The 21,183-nt window shown below is 44.3% G+C and overlaps 1 protein-coding gene across 2 annotated transcripts in view; it reads left to right on the top strand.

Moving 5' to 3' along the window:
* Positions 1-5,195: 5,195 nt before the first annotated feature.
* MAPRE3 (microtubule associated protein RP/EB family member 3) overlaps positions 5,196-21,183 on the top strand; it is an 82,821-nt gene continuing 66,833 nt past the window's right edge. For both annotated transcript variants that reach the window (XM_010591980.3, XM_023550520.2), the window contains exon 1: positions 5,196-5,278. The gene's annotated coding sequence lies outside the window, so the exon portion shown is untranslated. The remainder of the gene's footprint in view (positions 5,279-21,183) is intronic.

Genomic DNA, 21,183 nt, shown 5'->3' on the forward strand with positions numbered 1-21,183 from the left:
AACTTTTATTATTTAAGCCAGAGTATCTCAAACTTTTCCACTAAAGTACTTCCAAAAGGCTGGGAACAGCATAGGCTCTCCTCTCGTGTGATTCTTGCATTTTACTCATTATATGTTCATTTGTTTTAACATTTTTTTTAATGTTGTTTTCCTAAATAAATAAAATTTAACCTTGAGGAAGACATAACTATTCTCTACTTGTTTCCTACTTAAATTCCACCACCGGCACCTTCAATTCCTGGAAGTTGCTTCAATCATTTTGAAAAGACAGTCATAGAGATTTAAGCTGGGGAACTTTGTAATCAGGTTTATCTTCTAGAAAGAGCATTCTAGCAGTGATGTTGAAGAAGAACTGTAGGTTGAATAGACAGGAAGCAGACAGACCTGGTGGGAGGCTATGCAGTAACCCAGGCAAGAAACAGCGAAGGTGATAAAGATAGGGAACAGATTTGACAAACACTGAAGAAGTAAAATTAGTAGTATTGAAAGATTGTCTAGTACGAGAAGTTGGAAAGAAGAGATGGGTTAGGATTACCTCCAGGTTCTTCTTGCATAATGATGCCGTTGACAATAATATGGGATATAGGAAAGGAAGGTTTTCTTGGGGGGTGGTTAAATAAGTTAAGCACACTAAGTTTGAGGTACCTGGGGTACATAGGAGTGGAGATGTCTAGACAGTTACATATGTAGGTCTGACACTTGAGAGAGCTGATTGGGATGGAGATACAGATCCAGAAGTCCTGGGGGTACATAAGACCACTCAGGGCGATATATACAGGGAGGAAAAAGGAAAGCAACATGAGAACTCTGGGGGACATCAAAGTTTAAAGACAGATTTGGGGAGAGGGCCAGCAAGAAAGAATGGGAAAAGGAATGTTTGAAAATTCAAGAAGTATCCAGGACTTCTTGGGTAAATGGCTGGTTCCAGGGCTGGGACAGGGAAGGTACAAGATAAGCCTGAAATATCTTGCACCAGAAAACAAGGAACTGTTCAAAGAATAATGGAGATATATCAAAAGAATACAGGAGCCAGCTTGAAGCTTCTTTCACTGGTTAAATTTGTGACAAACTGAGCATCAAAACAAATAATTATAGGAAAAGACTATAACCCGTTGAATAAAATAAAAATCAATGTCCGCACTGATAGATGGGAGTAGGATCTAATTAAGGAACTGGCAACATGTGCCTGGTTAAATTTCAGAATTGCTATGAACCAGTGCTGCTACGTGCCTTCTGTTTTCCCCTTTTTGAAATGAGAATGTCCATAGCAATTATCCTACTCCTGTCCCTCCATTCTGTTGGGAGCGTAGCAGACAGATGATCTGTGTCTTTACTTCACGGATCTTCAGCTCAAGAGAACTGGTACTCAAGGAGCTGTACCCTGAAGGAACTGGACCTGAGGAGCTTTACCCACACCTAGACCCGATTTAGATGAAACCCTGAAATTCAAGCTGATGCTATAATATTATGACACTTGGGGGCCTTGGAGGAGGGGATAAGTGTATTTTGCGTTGAGTAGGATTTGAATTGCAGCCAGGGGGCAGGAGGTGGCAGATTTGGCTTCCAAAGATGACTTCAACAACATCTCCCATTCACATGCTCTTATTATGTGACATTGACATTCCCCCCATTGAAAGATGGGTCTATGTTCCCTTCCCTTTGATGCTGGGTAGGCTTTAGTGATTGTTTATAAACCAGTAAGATATGGTGGAAGTGACACTATATGACCTGAGACTAGGTTATAAAAAGCGATGCAGCTTCTCTCTTGTTCACTGTAATACTCATCCTCCTTAAGACCTTCAACTACCACGTAAGCAGTCCAATTGCTCCGAGGCCACTGCAATGGGAGAAAGGCCAAACTAGCTCTGAGACAACATGGAGAGTGTTGTCCAGCCAGCCTCCTGCTGTTTAAGCTCCAGCCACCATCTGACTGCAATCACCGTGAAACCCTAAGTCAGAACCACCCAGCTGAGTGAGCTCTTCCCAAATTCCCATCCTACAGAAACCATGAGGTAATGAAGTGGTGGTTGTTTTAAGTCACGAGTTGGAGTGATTTGTTTTATAGCAATAGATAACTGCCACATGATAAAATGTTACTATTTGGGGAATGTGGGTAAAGGGCATACAGGAACTCTTTGTAGAATCGTTCTCCAGCCCATGTGTGACAGAGTGGTGGGTTACAAGGATCATAGTCCTCTTTTCAGGCTTACTGAGGACAGTCTACACCACCCAAGTCTACACCCACAACCATGGAGGTGAGCTGGAACTGGGTGGGCCTTCAGAATGGGGAGGTAAGGCGAATCAAGGCTGAAATTTCCCCGTTGTCTTGGTAGCACCTGGGCGCCCTGTAGATGCTGCTAGGAATGGCTTCGATTCTCCAGCTCCATGGCTAGGAAATTAGTCTGTGTTTTCCTTTACTAACTCTTTGATTTGTCCTGGGAATTATCCTCTACAAGGATCCCTGCGCTTCCTGAGAGTTGCCCTGGATAGGAGGAGAGTGTGTTGACTAGGCATGTTCCATGTCTATTTTCTTATTTACGCTATTCATGATCTGCTTTCTTCTTCTTTTCCCCTGAGAAAATGGGTTCAGTAGGGGCCCTTTAACATCAATGGTTCTAAGATCTCTGGGAGCAAGACAGGGAGCTCATTCAGCTGCTAATCAAAATACTGGAGTTTCGAGTCCACCCAGAGGCTCCTTGGAAGAAAGGACTGGCAATCTACTTCTAAAAATTCAGCCCTATGGAGCACAGTTCTACTCTGATACACATGAGGTCACCATGAATTGGAATCAACTGGATGTCAACTGCTGGTGAATGAATTCTTACTTCTAAGTCACTCTGAGAGACTCCCGCATCTCTGGCAGGTCAACAAATCCAGCAGAATTCAGAACTGGCCTTCAGTGACATTCAACTCTTGGTTTCTCCCGTAACCCTATATATTCAGTGTAAGCTCTTCACACCTACCATGCTATCATTCCAGGGTGTGGTGTGAAGAGCTTACACTGAACATAGAGGGAGGGTTACAAGTGTCACGGAGGAGGTGGTACCCAGTATGGAGCTTTACTTTAGTTGAAACATTTGGGATAGTGTCTTCACTTGATTTCAATTATGTAGATGTTTATTGAGACTATACTATGTGTCTTAGTTATCAAATGCTGCTGTAACAAAAATACCACCGGTGGGTGGCTTTAACAAGCAGAAATTTATTTTCTCACAGTTTAGGAGACTTGAGGTCCAAGTTCAGGGTGTAGGCTCTAGGGGAAGCCTTTCTTTCTCTGTTGGCTCTGGAGGAAGGTCTTTGTCTCCTGTCAGCTTCTGTTCCTGGGTTCTATGGCCATCTTCACGTGACTTGACATCTATCTTTCCCCATCTATGCTTGCTTTGCTGTATGCTTAATCTTCTTGTTTTATATCTCAGAGATGATTGGTTTAAGACACACTCTGCACTGTGTTTAAAGCGTGAAAAAGTAATTGAGGACTAAGGTGCCCCTGACCCAAGCCATGCTACTTTCAATTGCCTCATATGCATGTGAAAGCAGGACAATGAATAAGGAAAACTGAAGAAGAACTGATACATTCGAATTATGGTATTGGTGAAGAATATTGAATATACCACGGACTTTCAGAAAAAATAAACAAATCTGTCTCAGAAGAAGTACAGCCAGAATGTCCCTTAGAAGTGAGGATGGTGAGACTTTGTCTCATGTACTTTGGACATGTTATCAGGAGAGACCAGTCCCTGAAGAAGGACATCATGCTTGGTAAAGTAGAGGGTAAGTGAAAAAGAGGAAGACCCTCAATGAGATGGACTGACACAAGTGGCTGCAACAATGGGCTCAAACGTAGCAACAATTATGAGAATGGCGCAGGACTGGGTAGTGTTTGGTTCTGTTGTACACAGGGTCAGAACCAACTCAACAGCACCTAACAACAACACACTAATATAGCCTCATTAACATAACAAAGAGAACCCTATTTCCAAATGGGATTACGTCCACGAGCATAGGAGTTAGGATTTACAACACGTATTTTTAGGGAACACAATTTATAACACCATGTGTCAAATTCTGTGCTAGACGCAGAAGGAGATGCTGAATAAGATGGAATCCTTGCCCTCAGGGGGCTCATAGACTGATTGGGAGAAAGAACCATAAACAAAAGACACTACCGTAAGATGTAGTTATAAAGGAATGAAAGGAGGGAGAGCCAGAAGTTATCTGCACAAAGAGAACCAAGAACTGAAAGTTGATGAAATCACAAAGGAGGTGAACATGGTGGAGCGTGGGTACTGGAGGACAAGGATAGCAGTCATGGAGAAGAAAGAGATTCATAAAAGCAGACTTGGGTCAGGGAATTGTGGAAACAGGATTGTGAACAGACATGTCAAAGAGGGAGCTAGTTACGAGGTCGTAGAATCTAAACTGGATAGTAGGCTGGATGAAGAAACAAGAAGAGTTTATAGATGCATTGGGAGAGTGACAATAAAGGTTGATAAAAACTCGTTATATGAGTATAGGCAAATTTTTAAAGTTCAATTTAGGGGAAAAGGTGTAGACTTTCTGGTGGGAGACGAAAAGGAATGTTGGACATAGAGAAAACTGAATTCGGGAATTAGAGTAGCAGGCCCTGATTGGAAGCCACAAACCAAGAGTGAACGTAAAACTCAGCCTTAGTTCTCTCATGCGGCTGAAAGACAAGAAATATTCTTCACTTCTCCCTTTGCTTGTAGCCATGAGAGATAAGAATCCGTCATCCAGCTACTATAGAATCAGGTGTAAATGGTTGTTCCTTCTGTGATTAGTTAGAAAGGGTGTAGGAATTGTTACCCTGTTGCTAAGGAAAAAGGAAGGGGCTGTTCCCGGTTGCCATGGTGACGAGGTAAGCGCGTTCCCCGGGTACCGCCGTAAATTTACGAGGCGATTTCCTCTCCTTGTTGCTATGGTAATAGAGAGGGACTGTTCTCGTCGGCCCCCCACCTCCCGCCGCAGTTGCTAAGACAAGGTGGAGGTAGGGGTTGTCCTTCTCTCGCCGCCCTGTTGCCTTGGAGACGGCGGGTGCTCTGGCCCCGCCCCGCTCGGACTGACAGCGGTGGCCGCATCGCGCCTGCGCAGTGCTCTCTTCCCCCGCAGTCTCTGTGCGTTGAAGCCGGAGACCGCGGCGGCCTCTGCTAGGACCCTCCGCCCCGGAGCCGCCGGCCGGAGCCGCAGTCGCAGCAGCAGCCGCAGCGCCCCTGCCGCCTGCCCCTCCCCCGCCGCCTCCACCGGAGCAGCCTCGCGCACTGTGAGTCCGGGCCGAGGCGACGGACGCCGCGGGGCTGAGTCAGCGGGAGGCCCGGGCTGGGGGAGGGGAACCGGCTCCCCCCCGCACTGGCCCCGCGCCCCTGCCCCCCCCAACCGCCTTTCCCCCCGCGGGCCCCCGCCCTCCATCCCTCTCTCCCGGGCTCCCTGCGGCCTCCGCCGGCCAGGCCTCCCGAGCCACTCCCCCTCCCCTGCCCTCCCTCCCTCTGGACCCTCCTCGAGGATTTTGCCCCTTGGATGCGTCGCGACCGCATCTCTGCCCTGGACTGGCCTTTCGGCCCCCCAGATTACCTCCAGTCCGCCCTTGTCCCTTCTCCTTACCCCTCGTGGGCCTCCTCACATCTCCCGGTTTCTCTGGTTTTCCCCAGTGATATGCTAGAAACAGTGACGAGGGAGACTCGGGCCGAGGGCATTCTGCCAGACCAACCGTGGGGCCTCGGGGTTCCGACCCTTACACTCGTGCCCTGGCAGGTTTGGGGGAGCAGGTCTGGACAGTTCTAACTGACTGCGGAGAGCTCGTGGGGCTTTCGGAATAGATTTTGCGAGAAGGGTTCGGCCCCATCAAGATCCACCGCTGTTTCATGAACACCCACTAGTGCCCAGTGGCCTTCTAGTGAGCTAAGCCACTGCCCTGGCCAGTGCTGTGGAGGGCCAGTAGAGGTAGCGGAGGGAGCAGAGGAAAGGTGCCGTTTGGGCGCTCAAGTTCCTGCGCTTCCTCTGGTGTGTTGTTGTGAATAAGCATCTTCCAGGATTCTTTAAAATGCATTCCCCACCCCCGCATTATAACCTGGGTATAATGTGAGGTTTGGAAACAGGCCTGATACCAACCATAGCAAGTGCCTACTGTTTGTGTGTTGAGATTGTGGCAAGACTTGATCTCTGATACTTGTTAATCCATGTGGTAACCAACTGGATAGTAGAGGATTTTAACCAATATGTGACCGAGTGGAGCAGAAGGAGAAGAACTGAGGCTTCTCCGTGGTGTAGGAATGTAGGCCTGTACTCCCTGCCTCCTTCAGCTGTGAGTCTTCTTAGGGACTGTCACCTGATAGGGGTTATAGCATGTTTGGACAATTCCTGGGTTATGTTTGCTACCCATCCACCTGCCCATCTTGCGTTCCCTGATCTTGGAACACAGGACGATCTCAAACTATTTTCTTTCTCCAGACAGCAGAAACTGAGCTGAAGTCAGAGCTGGTGCCCACAGCCAGAAGCTGTCTCTTAATAAACGTGCCTCAACTCGAGGGCTCCTAACTACCGTGTGTGTACCTCATTGCCAACTTCCTTTGATTTCAGTGTACTGTTAGAAAATAAGTGTAAATATACGTCATTTCTACTGTACAAGAGCCTTTGTGTTTTTCACTCCAGGCTGCAAAAGGAGCGGATGCTCCACTTCTGAAAGTTGCGGAGAAAGAGGTATTCGCTTGGAGTTTCTGGGGCTGCAGGCACTGAGAAATAACGATTTAGCTCCCTGACTTTGCTCAATCATGGTCTGTTGGCAGCCTCCTCTGAGCCACTCCCTGCCCCCATGCCCATCAGATTAGTTTACAGTAGCAAAGACGGCTGTCGCCCTACTTTTAAACATAGAGATGAAGTTCAGGAAAACTACAGCCCCCATCTAGCAGTGCAGTTTCTTCTGTTCCGAATGCCAGTCTGGGGTTTGGCGGGATGCACCTGCCTTCGGCACGATGGGAACTGTGGGGCCTGAGAGTTACATTCCTTTTGTGTGGTCCTCTCTGTGTCACATAGCTCCCCGATGGAATACCGGAGCAGGGCAGGAGCAGACAGCTGTACTGGAGAGCTGCTTCTCCTGGGTTGAGTGTATTTTGGGAATCAGCAATATTACTGGGGTGGAGGACTGTGAAGAAAGGAGCAAGAAATGTGTCAAGGCTATGACAGATCAGGAGGGTGTGATTAAAATGTTCCCTTTCCAGTTTGCTGTGGGAGAGTACATTTTCAGAGCATCAGAGTGGTTTTTATATGGGCTAATTTGTCTTTGAAATCCATGCCAGCGTTTTATGAGATAATGTTGGAATGCCTTTTAAACTGCTACTATTGGGAAACAGGTCTAATACCTACCTGCCTAATGCATTGTCTGTCCAGCTGTTACTAGATGCGGTTGTTAAGATCAGGGAGAGGGACACGATTTGATTCAAGTTATACCTAAATCTATGAGCTAATCGATGTTGTGGTTTCGTAGGACTGTAGGTCTTTGATCCTAAGACATACCAGCAATTTATCAACAGCTTTTGGGTAAAATGATTTAGTAATTTAATGTCAATCATAAAGTGCATCCTAATTTCAGAAACATTAATCATCTAGAAAGGGGCAACACTGAGACTTGAAGGCAGGCTTCGTGTGTCTTAGAGTCAAGACAGAATGGTATTTATAATAACACTGTCTAATGATGACATTACTGACCTGTCATCCTGAGAGCGCATCGTGTTGCGGACAGGTTTCTTCAAGTCCTTCCTCCAGGCCAGCCCTCTTTGTGTGGTTACGTTTGTAAGATCATATAGAGCTAGGGTTGGTAGGTGGTTACTGAACAGGGAAAGCACCCGTGTGGGAATCCACCCCAATGCTTTAGTATGTCACTCTCCAGAAGCTGAGCCAACTAGCTGGCAACAAACATCTTGTGAGTTGTACCTGAATTTAGCGAAGTAACTTCTTTCAGAAACTGAGCAGAAAATATAATTTCTAAATCAGAATGCATTTCCTTGGATTTGTTTATAGACACATTAGCAAAGATCCTGAGGCACGTGTCCTCCCTCCATTTCAGGGTGTTAGAACTGGAGAGTCCTCAGATGGTGTAGTTCAACCTACTCGATTCCAGATTTTGACACTGAAATACCACGAATTAAGTGACTTACGTAAGGTCACCGAACTAATGCAGAAAGTATGTGAAACACTTTGTAAACTGTGGACACGTGCCAAATGAGTGTTGGTGGTTATTAGTGGCTGAGTCAGGATTAGAACTCAGGTTTCCAGACTAGAGCTATTTCTACTACTACTTTGTTGCTTCATCCCTCCTGTTTAATATCCCAGAGAGCTTTAATAAAAATAATTTACTAGTCCATAATTAGCCCTGTAAACAAGGGCTTGTTTTATCATCTGAGATGTTGCAAAGCCAGGCAAAATTTAGTGTCACACTATCTACTTAAATATTTATGCTTGCCACCTTCAAAATAATGATTTTTCCTCACACATTCTGACTTCAGGAAGGTTTTTCTTTAATTTTAATTTGCATCAACTAACACAAGCAAATGCAAGTTGGGTACTTGAAGTCTTCTTAACTTATCTGTGAGGCTGCTGCATTCCAGAAAGCGAGGTGGGAGGGTTGGAAGGGGGCTGAGAGGAAGAGCAAGCACATTGGCTGCTGCTGGACTACCTTCTAGCCCTTAGAATGTAACCTTTTGTAGGTTTTTGAGAGCCTCAGGGACTTCTAAGCCCTATCCTTGGGAAAGCAAAGTGGTCTGGCCTCTGGAAGCAGACAGATCTGAGTTCCAGTTCCAGTCCTGCCATTTCCTAGCTCGGTGGCCTTGGGCAAGTTATATAGCCTCTGAGTGCCAGTTTCCTCAGGTGTAAGCCTGGAATGATAGTCATCTGCTTTACAAGGTTGTTGTCAGGATTAAATGAAAGAAAGTATGTAGAGTACCTGCTTAATACGAGATAGCAATCATTGTTTTATATTTACTAAAGTATAAAATAAAAAGTAATGCTTTCAAATTTTTATTGGGACTCAAGTCCATCTTGGATCCTCATTTCAGCAGCCCCAATCTCTCAACAGCCCTCTGGGTTGTTTGAGATGCACAGAGAACAGATTTGTCCTCTGAAGACCTGGCACTTGCAGTATTATTTCAACTGCCCAAATAGGAGTATATGAAATGCCTCTTTGTCTCCATGTATTCAGCTGACCTGGTTATCTGAAAGACTGGTGAGGCAGGAGCAGTTAACTCAGGGAGAGCACAGACTTGGTATGTTTGTGTGTGTTGTGGGGTAATGAGTCCTCCACTTGGGAGGACGATAGTTTGGGGAGTGATCTTAATCTGAAATGGAAAAGCTGCCAAACTCTTGTTTGTGAGTAAAGCTCACATGGCCTTCATTCACTTCCTCTACTATTAGAGGTGTTGCTTTAATAGGTGACTTTGGAAACCCTTGGAAACTCTATGGGGCAGTTCTACTCTGTCCTATAGGGTCTCTATGAGTCCAACTCGATGGCAGCAGGTTTGTTTTTTGGGGATTTTGCTCGGATCAGCTTCTACGTATGTGAAATCCAGAGGGCAGGAGATAGAGGGCTGTCCTCCTTAGGAGGAGTGCCTCCTCACTAGTGAGGAGAGGTAAAGGGAGGCCATTTTTGATGGCCACAATTACAGATGGGCTCAAGGCAAAGAGGACCAGTAATTCAGGAGCCAGGGCAAACTGTTCAGATGGAAGAAGGGCAGAGTCGTCCTCATTCCACAAATGAATTTAAATTCCCAGATAAATTTCATTAGGGAAGATACCCATGTATAGGTATCTAAAGTTTGAAAGATGAACACAACAATGTTTACCTCTGGGAAGTGGGATTTGGATGGGAAAAGGGAGGAGGAGACTCAAAGGGGAACTTTCACTTTTTTATGTTATATGCATCTGTACTTGAATTGTTATAAGAAGCACGTATGCTTTTGTAGTTTAATGAAGGCCAGTAGAGTTGGTAGTGGTTGTTTTTCCATGAATACAGTTTGGTACAGAAGAAGCAGTTGCCTTTACTTCTAGCCTTCAGTGCATGGGACAGATAGGTTTAGACTGTTTCCATAAGCACCGTTCACCAAAAGAGGCAATTAGGTGAGGGTAATCCATTGCCATCGAGTCGATTTGGACTCATAGCAACCCTATGGGACAGAGTAGAACTACCCCATAAGATTTCCAAGGCTGTAATCTTTATGAAAGCAGACTGCCACATCTTTCCCCCGAAGAGTGGCTGGGGGGCTCAAACTGCTGAGCTGGTTAGCAGGCAAATGCTTAACCACTGTGCCACCAGGGCTCCTTTAGGTAAGGGGAGGACCCTCCAAAGTGGCTGTTTCCCTGGCAGCCTGGGCTACTTCATTGACCTTCTCCTGGTCTTTTCATTTCCTTCTTGAGAATAGTCCTGTCTTTCTTTTGACCAGCCAAAGCCATTGTTACTGTTCTAATAAACTAATTTATTTTTCAACTGTTGGCTAAAATGGCATCCTACCATATGACCTTTATGAAAAATCCATGCCTCCTAACATCAAGAAGGCTTACAATTTAAAGGAACCCCAGCTGAAATGCTGGCATGCTCTGTTACGGTAGCTGCATTTTAGAGTTGATAGAGCATGCCTCTGGCATAGTGATTTATTAACTGCTCCTGTTAGGAGTGCCTGATAAACTATGATAAAATTATTAAGTATTGTTGACCTTTTAATTTTGCTGTAAGTTGGCCAGTTGTATGTTGTATTTTGTAGCCAAATGTTATGTTTATTATAGAAACATGATGCATCTGTCACTGGGACATGTGCTTTGGGTTGCTTACCCAAGAGTTAGGATGGGTTATGATGAGTAACTCACATTCCATCACCCAGTCTTCCCTTTGGCCAAGTGTGTGAATTTGTGACAGTTGGCCAAGGTTGGTAGGGCACCCTGTGGCCGAGGATGTTTTTTTCTCTGTGTAGAGTTGACCAGCCAATGCTGGCCTAAGTCTGTCCTAGATCTTGTTCTTATTAGCGCCATACCCTACTGTCTTAGTCATCTAGTGCTGCTATAACAGAATTAGTACAAGTGAATGGCTTTAACAAAGAGAAGTTTATTTTCTCACAGTAAAGTAGGCTAAAAGTCCAAATTCAGGGCATCAGCTCCAGGAGAAGGCTTTCTCTGTCAGCCTTCTCATCAATCTTCCCTGGACTAGGAGCACCTCCTTGCAGGGACCCCGGGTCCAAAGGACGCACCCTGCTCCTGGCATTGCTTTCTTGGCACTATCAGGTCCCCAACTCTCTGCTTGCTTCCCTTTCCGTTTATCTCTTGTGCGATAAAAAGTGGGAAACTTTCCCAGGGAAACTCCCTTTACACTGGATCAAGGATGTGACCTTAGTAAGGGTGTAACAGTTCCACCCTAATCCTCCTTAACGTAAAATTATAATCACAAAATGGAGGACAACCACACAATGCTGGGAACCATGGCCCAGCCAAATTGATACACAATTTTGGGGGGGCATAATTCAATCCATGACACCTACCAACTTTGCTAATCTGACCTTCATCGAATAACATCTGTGTTTTAAGCCTTAGGTACTTCATTTACCTGAAGTACATAATGATTTGGCCTATCTAAAATGTTTTGACTCCATATAAAACAAATTTTTTTTTTTCTGAAACCAGTCCTATATATAGGAGATACATACCATTTATGTGATATGTTTAAAATAACTGAGCAAGAAGTAATGACTACAAATCTGCCAAAAAGTAGTTTGACATTATGTATGAAAAGCCTTAAAGGTTCATACATGTCTTAGTTATCTAGCACTACTATAAGAGAAATTCCACAAATAGTTGGCTGTAACGAACAGAAATTTATTTTCTCACAGTTTAGGAGGCTAGAAGTCCGAATTCACCGTGCCTGCTCTAGGGGAAGGCTTTAGAGGAAGTCCTTATCTCCTTTGAGGTTCTGCTCCTGGGCCGATTTCCATGTGGCTTGGCATCTCTCTTCCCCCATCTTTTCTTGCTCACTTGATTGTTTAATCTCTTGTATTTCAAAAGAGATTGACTTAAAACACACCCTACACTAATCCTGCCTCATTAACATAACAAGACAACCCATTCCCAAAAATGGGTTTATAACCACAGGCATGTTGTTGTTGTTGGATGCTGTGGAGTCGGTCCCTACTCATAGCGACCCTATGCACAACAGAACAAAACACTGCCGGGTCCTGCGCCCTCCTTACAATCATTGTTGCGCTTGAGCTCGTTGTTGCAGCCACTGTGTCAATCCACCTTGTCGAGGGTCTTCCTCTTTTCCGCTGACCCTGTACTCTGCCAAGCATGATGTCCTTCTCCAGGGACTGATCCCTCCTGAGAACATGTCCAGAGTATGTAAGACGCAGTCTTGCCATCCTTGCTTCTAAGGAGCATTCTGGTTGTACTTCTTCTAGGACAGATTTGTTTGTTCTTTTGGCAGTCCATGGTATATTCAATATTCTTCGCCAACACCACAATTCAAAGGCGTCAATTCTTCGGTCTTCCTTATTCATTGTCCAGCTTTCACATGCATATGATGTGACTGAAAATACCATGGCTTGGGTCAGGTGCACCTTAGTCTTCAGGGTGACTGACATCTTTGCTCTTCAACACTTTGAAGAGGTCCTTTGCAGCAGATTTGCCCAATGCAATGCGTCTCTTGATTTCTTGACTTGCTGCTTCCATGGCTGTTGATTGTGGATCCAAGTAAAATGAAATCCTTGACAACTTCAATCTTTTCTCCGTTTATCATGATGTTGCTCATTGGTCCAGTTGTGAGGATTTTTGTTTTCCTTATGTTGAGGTGCAATCCATACTGAAGGCTGTGGTCTTTGATCTTCATCAGTAAGTGCTTCAAGTCCTCTTCAGTCTCAGCAAGCAAGGTTGTGTCATCTGCATAATGCAGGTTGTTAATAAGTCTTCCTCCGATCCTGATGCCCTGTTCTTCTTCATATAATCCAGCTTCTCGGATTATTTGCTCAGCATACAGATTGAATAGGTATGGTGAGAAAATACAACCCTGACACGCACCTTTCCTGACTTTAAACCAATCAGTATCCCCTTGTTCTGTATGAACAACCGCCTCCTGATATTAGTCGATGTTCAACCATTTCAAGAGGTGGCATATGATCAGGAACTGATGGTACTGAAGGAAGAAGTCCAAGCTGCTCTGAAGGCATTGGCGAAAAACAAGGCTCCAGGAATCAATGGACTATCAATTGAGATATTTTGAAAACAGATGTAGCACTGGAGGTGCTCACTCATCTATGCCAAGAAATATGGAAGACAGCTTGCTGGCCAACTGACTGGAAGAGATCCATATTTATGCCTATTCGCAAGAAAGGTGATCCAACTGAGTGTGGAAATTATAGAACAACATCATTAATATCACATGCAAGCAAAATTTTGCTGAAGATCATTCAAAAACAGCTGCAGCAGTATATCAACAGGGAACTGCCAGAAATTCAGGTCGGTCTCAGAAGAGGACATGGAACCAGGGATATCATTGCTGATGTCAGGTGGATCCTGGCTGAAAGCAGAGCATACTAGAAGGATGTTTACCTGTGTTTTATTGATTATGCAAAGGCATTCGACTGTGTGAATCATAACAAACTATGGATAACATTGCAAAGAATGGGAATTCCAGAACCACAGGCATAGGGGTTAGGATTTACAGCACATATTTGGGGGGCTTGCAGTTCAATCCATAACAGTGCACATACTTTTAGACCAGAAATTTCAGTTCTAGGAATATTTAGAAAAGTAGAGGTGCATGTACAAATACTTGTACAAGGATTTTTATTAATGTAATATTATTAGTAATATCAAACATTTAAAACAACCAGCAAAGTTAACAAGACAGTTGTAAGCTGTTTAACTTTTTATGATTAATGTTTTATGATTATTTTGTTCCACTATTGCGATAATTAATGCTAAACACTTCCCAGAGGTGTTTCTTTAGATGGCTACTTCATTTCTTCTTTGAGAGAGTACATAAAGTATTATTTTTGGATGTGTGTGTGGCTTAAAATTTACCCTAGAAATTCCAGAGTCCACCCATCCAAATTAAGTAATCTCTCCTGACCCAAATAAAAATGTTAAAAAAATTTTTTTGAAAAAAAAGTGTGTCTTAGTTGTCTTCTTTGCCTCCTAGCTTTTGCTGTTTAACAATTTTCCAGTGACTTTTCCAAAGCCTTTAGTAAAACCCTGTATACCATAGGGGTCTGTTTTGGGTAGGTTTTCTTTCTCCATTTTTGTTGTTGTTTTCAGATTCTCTGGATTTCTGGTTCTTTGGTGACCCAGGGGCCTTATTTGTGGTTAGTTATGTATCTGTCTGTCCTCTGTTTTGAAGGGCTGTGTCCAGGCCTGCCACAGCCTCCTTCCTCCCTTTGCTCATGGTTCTGTTCTGTGTAGCCATCAGCTAAGAGGCTTCTTTTTCTTTCAGGGCTAGAGAAGGTTGGGTGCCCACCATTGGCCGCATGATGGGCAGAAGCCCTCAGTAGGGCCAGGCTGGGCTGCTCTCTCTTTGCTTTGCTGGGTCCCTGGAGCTGCTGGCTGGGGCGGGGGTTGGGGGGGGCAGTGTTGTGGGGAGCAGGGAGCAGGGCAGTCCAGACAGCTGTCCTCTTGCCTCATCTTTCACATTCACATCCACATTGTAGGGGCTGCAATGGTCTAGACGAATGGACTGATACCTGCCCTCTGCTGGTGGGGTCTGCCCAACTCCAAGCACTGGGGAGGCGGGGCATCTGGCCTCCTCTTTGGGATTTGGGACTTGGAGTTTAGAGCCATATGGCTTGTCGCACAGCTTGGCCTGTGCTGTGGTAAATGTTTGCTAAGCAGGATCTGCCTCTTCTTCCAAATGGTTCTGACTACTCAAACACTTGTCCCAGATGGGGCGGAGGCCTTCTCAGCTGCCTGGGATTATTAGCGAACAAGTCTGGTTCTGGCTGACTGGAGGAACTCTGCTACTTGGACGGAGTCATTATCAGGAAAGCATTCTTCTTGAGAACATTGTTGTCCTGGCCACCTTGTAATTTAGATTGTGTTTCCTGACTGGTAAGAAATGAAATCTTAACTGCTTCTGAGTCAGCAAGACCATGGTTGGACTAATGTGTGTGTTGCTATGTGAAGGGGGCAGGGCTGGGACCACTGGGTGAAATGGAATATCCCTTCTCATGTGAGAAGTGTTTCACTGAAGGCTTATCTCTGGTGGTGTAATATGTACATGAAGCCAGACTTTTCTACAGCACCAGACTTTTGGCAGCTAGCTGTCAACCCCTGTTCCCCCCTCCCTCCATTCCCTGCAGATTATTGCCACTTATCAGGGACTCTGGTTTATTCTCTGATTTGTTCTCATTTTAGATTGGTAAAGTTCACAGCCGAAAGCTCCCAATTTTGGCATCCTATTAACACCTTTAAGTGACAGGACCACTGCTAAGTACAGAGATGTGTTATGCTGGCTCCAAAATAGCAAGGTGCCATGTTTTGAGATAACTTGATAAGATTTGCATTCCCCAGAAAGTACAGTTTCCAGGCTTATAAGTTATTTATATAAATTTGCATATTATCTTCACAAGGACTTAACAAGTATTGTCCAAGTCCTTTCTCTGCATTTTGTATTCTTAGGCACTATAGGATATAAAAGAAATGAAACACAATCCCTGTCCGCGAGGAGGCTGTGGTCTGGCTTGGAAGATGAGATGTACGTGTGGAATGATTAGTGTATAAGACAATATTGGCTGTCAGTAACGCATTTTTGATGCTTTATTGTATAAGACATAGTCTCTGCCCTTAAGGAACTCAGCTAACATTGTTGTGAGAGAGTTAGGCACAGAATTACATCAGCCACTACAACATAAGGGGATGTGACAGGGTGCTTTGGTAACCCAGAGGGAGAGTGACCCCTGCAGTGAAGGCTTCAGAGAGGGAGACACACTGGAGACACTCTGGAGTGTACCAGAGGACAGAGAATTCAGGCAAAAGAAATGAAAAGAAGAGTGAACTTACTATAGAGTCTAAGTTCAAAAGGATTTTGAGAAGGGGAAAACAAAAACACTGTGAACTGGAATAATCAGAAAAGATTCACAGAGGAAGCAGAACCTGACCTTACCTTAAGGATGAGCAACCTAGGAGTAGACAGAGCCCCAGAGAGGGCTGGCCATGAGGCAGGTGCAGCCTCAGCAAAGGACTGTCTGTGACGAGGACTATAAGCAAGTCAGCTTTTCCAAATTGAGGGCGTGGGCTGGTTTTGAGTTTGAAGAATATTGGTGACATTAACCAGAAATTAGGAAGTTGAATAGACAGCCTAGTGATGAATTTAATTTTAGACATGGAAAATTAGAGGTGACAGTGAGGACATAGAGCCAAAACCTGAGGGTAAGGTTGAGAGTAGGAGCTATGGATGTGGAAGTCATCAACACAGAGGAGGAGAAGACTTCCCTGGAAGGGGTCTCTCCAGAGGTCTTGAATGCAGAGTGAAAGAGCAGAGTCCAAGTGATAAGCTTTAGGAATTGCCTGCAGTTAGGAAAAGGTAGAGAAAGAGATGCGAGAAAGTTAGAACGGCTCAGTGTCAAGGCAAGAGAAGAGAGCTTCGGTGCTGCTGATCGAACTAGAAGGAAGAACGATTCTGATTGCTGATGGTATCCGTTCAGTAAAACACTGGTGGTAGAAGCCAGGTTGCCTAGGGCAAAGGGGGAAATCAGTAGTGACAAAATAGAGACAATGGATGGTCACCAGAGAGCAACAATAGGAAAGGGGAGAAAAATAACCAGGATGCAGCAGCAGCATCCAAGATTTTATTGTCAAAAAAATGATTCTATTCTTTGTCATCAAGCATTTAAAACTAGTAAGTGTATATTTTTCTACATATTTTTTGTTGTAAAACGTGTTTCATCTATAGGTTTCTCTATGTCAACATAATCTGTGTATTTGCCACCTCAAATATCCGGTTCCTTCTGTGGCATCGCATTATATTGATAGAGAAATACGCTTAATCATCAAGCTATTATTGGGCAAGTGGATTGTTTCCAACGTTTTACAACTGAAAATATCTCTGCTCTGAACACCGCTGTACAAGTTACTTTTTTTCTCCGGTGGGTTATTTCTTCAGGGCATATTCCATAAAGTGGAATTACGGAGGCAAAGGGTACTAACAGTTTTTTGTTTTCAAATAGGTTTGTTATGTGTTCTCCATGGTGATCCAAACAATTTACAATCAAGAGTAAGAGTTCTCTATTGATGTAAAATGTTTTTTGATGTAGGAGGTCTGAGCATGCTTGATGGCAAAAAGGAAAAGGAGCCATTTGAGGAAAGTATTCCAGGTACAAGAGAGAAAGGAAGCAGCAAGGAATGATCTCGAGGTCATCAAGGAAGGGTTAACTTGCAGGGGAGGAAAGGTGCCCCTTTGAGAATCTCTCTACCCTTGACTTGCGGGGTAAAGTCCAGGGGAGATGACTGGGGTTCCAGCTACAAAAAGACCTTCATCTCCTCGATAAAACAGAGCCAAGGCCACTCCATGAGGGAGGGGCAGGGAGGGTCTGAATTAACCACTGTGAGGAATGAGCTTGGGAGCACACAAGAGATGAATACAAGTCTTGTGGCTCAGGGGTGGAGGCCAAGTTGGACTGTGAATTTATCATGGGCCAAGTCTCTAAAGTCCTCTACCCTGGAGAGGCAGCAGAGAGTGGGAAGGCATCAGGATTGGGGGTTTGCTTGGCACACTCAGGGCAAGGTTTCTGAGGAGGCAGAATTTAAGGAGGTAGTGAAGTAGCTGGCCCTAAGGTCAGAGGTAGAGGGGAGCATAGCAGATCTAGGATGGGCACTGTCATCAGCGGGGATAGGGACAGAGTAATAATAGGTTCCAGGGGTACAGAAAGCAGGTTCGGAATATGAGGGGTTAGCAGTAAGGAGGTTATCAGCAGAGGAAGATTTTAATTTTAAAACTTAGAATGGACTGTTTTTAATTTTCTACTTTTGTGTCATGTTTGGATTTTTTTTTTTAACACGGAGTAGACTGTTTTTGCTTTTAATTTTCTACCTTTGTGTAATGTTTGGATTTTTTTTTTAAACATGGGCATGTATTACTAGCAACAATTTTTAAACTAATAATTAAAACGCCTCAGAAATAGAGCTGTCCTTCAGGGTGTGGCTAGATTCTTTGAGATTCATGAGAGAGAAACGAAGATGGAGGAGGATCACAGAGTCTGATTTGACAAGGTGTCGGAACTGTGAGGAGTCTCCATTTGTCACCCACAGATTCCTACGGTCCTAGCTTGTCCCTAGAGGGTGGCAACCAATCAGCAGCCCTTATGCACCTGCATGTCAGTAGTGTTTCGAACCTGAGGAGGTAGGCCATGCCCAGGCTTGACAGTCACAGATGTGCTGTTGTGTGGGCCTGTCTCTTTCCAGCTCTCTGACCAGAAGCCTTCGGAGCCATTCCTCTCTGGTCTGTGAGTGGAGGTTCTTCTTCCTCCAGCAGATGCAGCCCCTTGCTGGGAACACAGCTTCGTGAATGAAGTGTGAGTTCCATTTCAGCCCTCACTCATCCCCTCTGTTGGGTGGCTTTGCACAGTGTACAAACTGTACAACTGTTTATACAAGCCCTGCTTCCTCTCTTGCCCTGTTTTGAAACTTAGCGCTTACCTCCTCTGGCCCCCTCTCCCCCTTATACCCTCTTACATTGCCCATTATGGCCCTAGCCCTGACCCTCTTTGGGCGTGGCCTGTATTTCACTTGCCGGTTCACATTACCTTCATGCAGCACAACTGAAGCTAGTTGGGAGACCTTACTTGTCATTTACACAGCTACCCATGCAAAGCAGTTGCAGGGGCTGATAGCAGGGAGCTAAGCAAGGCGAACTGTGGGGAAAGTCAGGTGCAGGAATCAACATGGGGAGATAGATAAGCCAGGGCCAGTGGTCTGCATTCTTAGGGCCTAAAATAGTCTAAACCCTGCCTGAACATTTTCTAAATGCTGTTTCTTTAAAGCCAGGGCCTAAGCGGGAGTGTGGCTCCCTGCCAGTACCTACCAGGAAGGAACAAACAGTTTTCAGTGCCAGCCTCCAGCCAGGTGGGGTAAGAGCTAAGGTGCATTGTTTTGCATGTAGCATTAAATGGCCTTTTGTAAACGTAGCCTCCTGCTGTTGTCCTTTCCTTTTTTCTCCTGGTTGGCCTAAAACTTAGTGCCCTTGAGTCAATTCCCCCTCATAGAGACCCTATAGGACAGAGTAGAACTACCCTATGAGGTTCCCAAGGAGTGGCTGTTGGATTCAAACTGCTGACCTTTTGGTTAGCAGCCAAGCTCTTAGCCATTGTGCCACCAGGGCTCCAAACCCTGGTTAGCCTAGGTGGGAATAATCAGCCCTTGGCCCATAATTAGGTAAAGTAAGTAGTAATACTATAACTGATAGGCTGCTGTAGAGTACAGAACCTTAAATTTGGAGTTAGGAGACCTGGGCTTGGAATATGTGACCCTGGACAAATTACATCTCCTCCTTGATTCCCAGTTTCCTTTACTGTAAAATGAAGTATCTTTGCATATGCTTTTTCCTCTGCCTGGAGCATTCTTTCCTGGCCTTTTTTTGACTTGGTTTAAATGTCGCTTTTTTTTTTTTTTTTTTAACTTGGTTTGACTTGGTTTAAACGTCATTCCTTTAGGGAAGCCTTCCTGACCTCCACCCCAACTCCAGGCCAGGTTAGGGCTTCCGTGACAGGGTTTCTCAAATTATAGAATCAATTTATTGGATTGTAACCAGCATTTTTTAAATGAATAGACCAGAAAACATCAGAGCTCATTGCTCATACTTAGGGTAAGAATTGATTAATGAAATATTTGTTTTTTTATCTATGTCTCTGGGTGTATGTGTTTGTATAAATATTGGTTACAATATAAATTTTTTTATTACTTAGAAAGTTTGAAAGCCATTACTTTCAAAATACCCTAGTCCTGTACTTTTCCCCCGTAGCACTTAATGTGATTATAATTATGTGGTTATTTCTATGATATTTTGTTGCCCTTTATCCCTCGAACTAAATGATAAACTCCATGAGGCAGAGACCACAACTCTCTAATTCACCCATCCAAGACCTGGCACATATTTGGGGCTCCACAAATAAATAATTGCTGGATGAATGGATTTCTAGGGTGTCTTCTGGTGCTGTCAGGTCTTAGTTCTTTGAAACGGGTGCTAGGAGAGAGATAGTGACTCCAATAAAAAACTAAAAAGCTCTCACATTTGTCTTGGTGAACAAGGTTATCAGAAAAAGCAGTTCTTTGACTTTTCAGTCTATAGGTTGGGAATGGCACTAAAAAACTGAGAAGACCAAAACCAGCTCCTCTCAGATGAAGATGGGGAGAAATGAGAAGAGGATACCATCACCCTATTCAAGAAGTCTCACTTGGGCAGAGTTAACATTCTATTAATACAGAGACAGAGTCAAAACATTCTATGACCCATAAACTGAGATAGAAAATCTGAATAGACCTATAACAAGAGAAGAATTGAAGAGGTAATAACCACCGCCCCCCCCCCCCGCCCCCGCAAAAAAAATCCTAGCCCAAACGGCTTCCAGATGGCTTCACTGGTGAATTCTACCAGACATTCAGAGAACAGATCATACCAGTAATACTCAAACTATTTCAGAGGACAGAAGGGGAAGGAATACTCCCAAATTCATTCTGAGAAGCCAGTGTAACCTTGATACCAGAGACAGGCAAAGACACTGCAAAAAAAGAAAATTACAGACCAATATCTCTCATGAATATAGATGCAAAAATTCCCAACAAAATTCTCATGAATAGAATTCAGCATCCTATCAAAAAAATAATACACCACGACCAAGTAGGACTCATACCAGGTATGCGAGTATGGTTCAACATTAGAAAATCAATCAACCTAATCCACCACATAAGTAGAACAAAAGAAGAGAATCACATAATCACCTCAGTCAACACAGAAAAGGCATTTGATAAACTCCAACATTTATTCCTGATAAAAACTCTCATAGAAGGGAAATTCCTCAACATAATAAAGGGCATCTATACAAAACCAACAGTCAACGTCATTCTCAATGGATTGAGACTGAAAGCATTCCCCCTGAGAACAAGAATAAGACAAGGATGCCCTTTAACATCACTCCTATTTAAGATTGTACTGGAAGT

The sequence above is a fragment of the Loxodonta africana genome, chromosome 12 (assembly GCF_030014295.1).
Source record: "Loxodonta africana isolate mLoxAfr1 chromosome 12, mLoxAfr1.hap2, whole genome shotgun sequence".
NCBI lineage: Eukaryota > Metazoa > Chordata > Mammalia > Proboscidea > Elephantidae > Loxodonta > Loxodonta africana.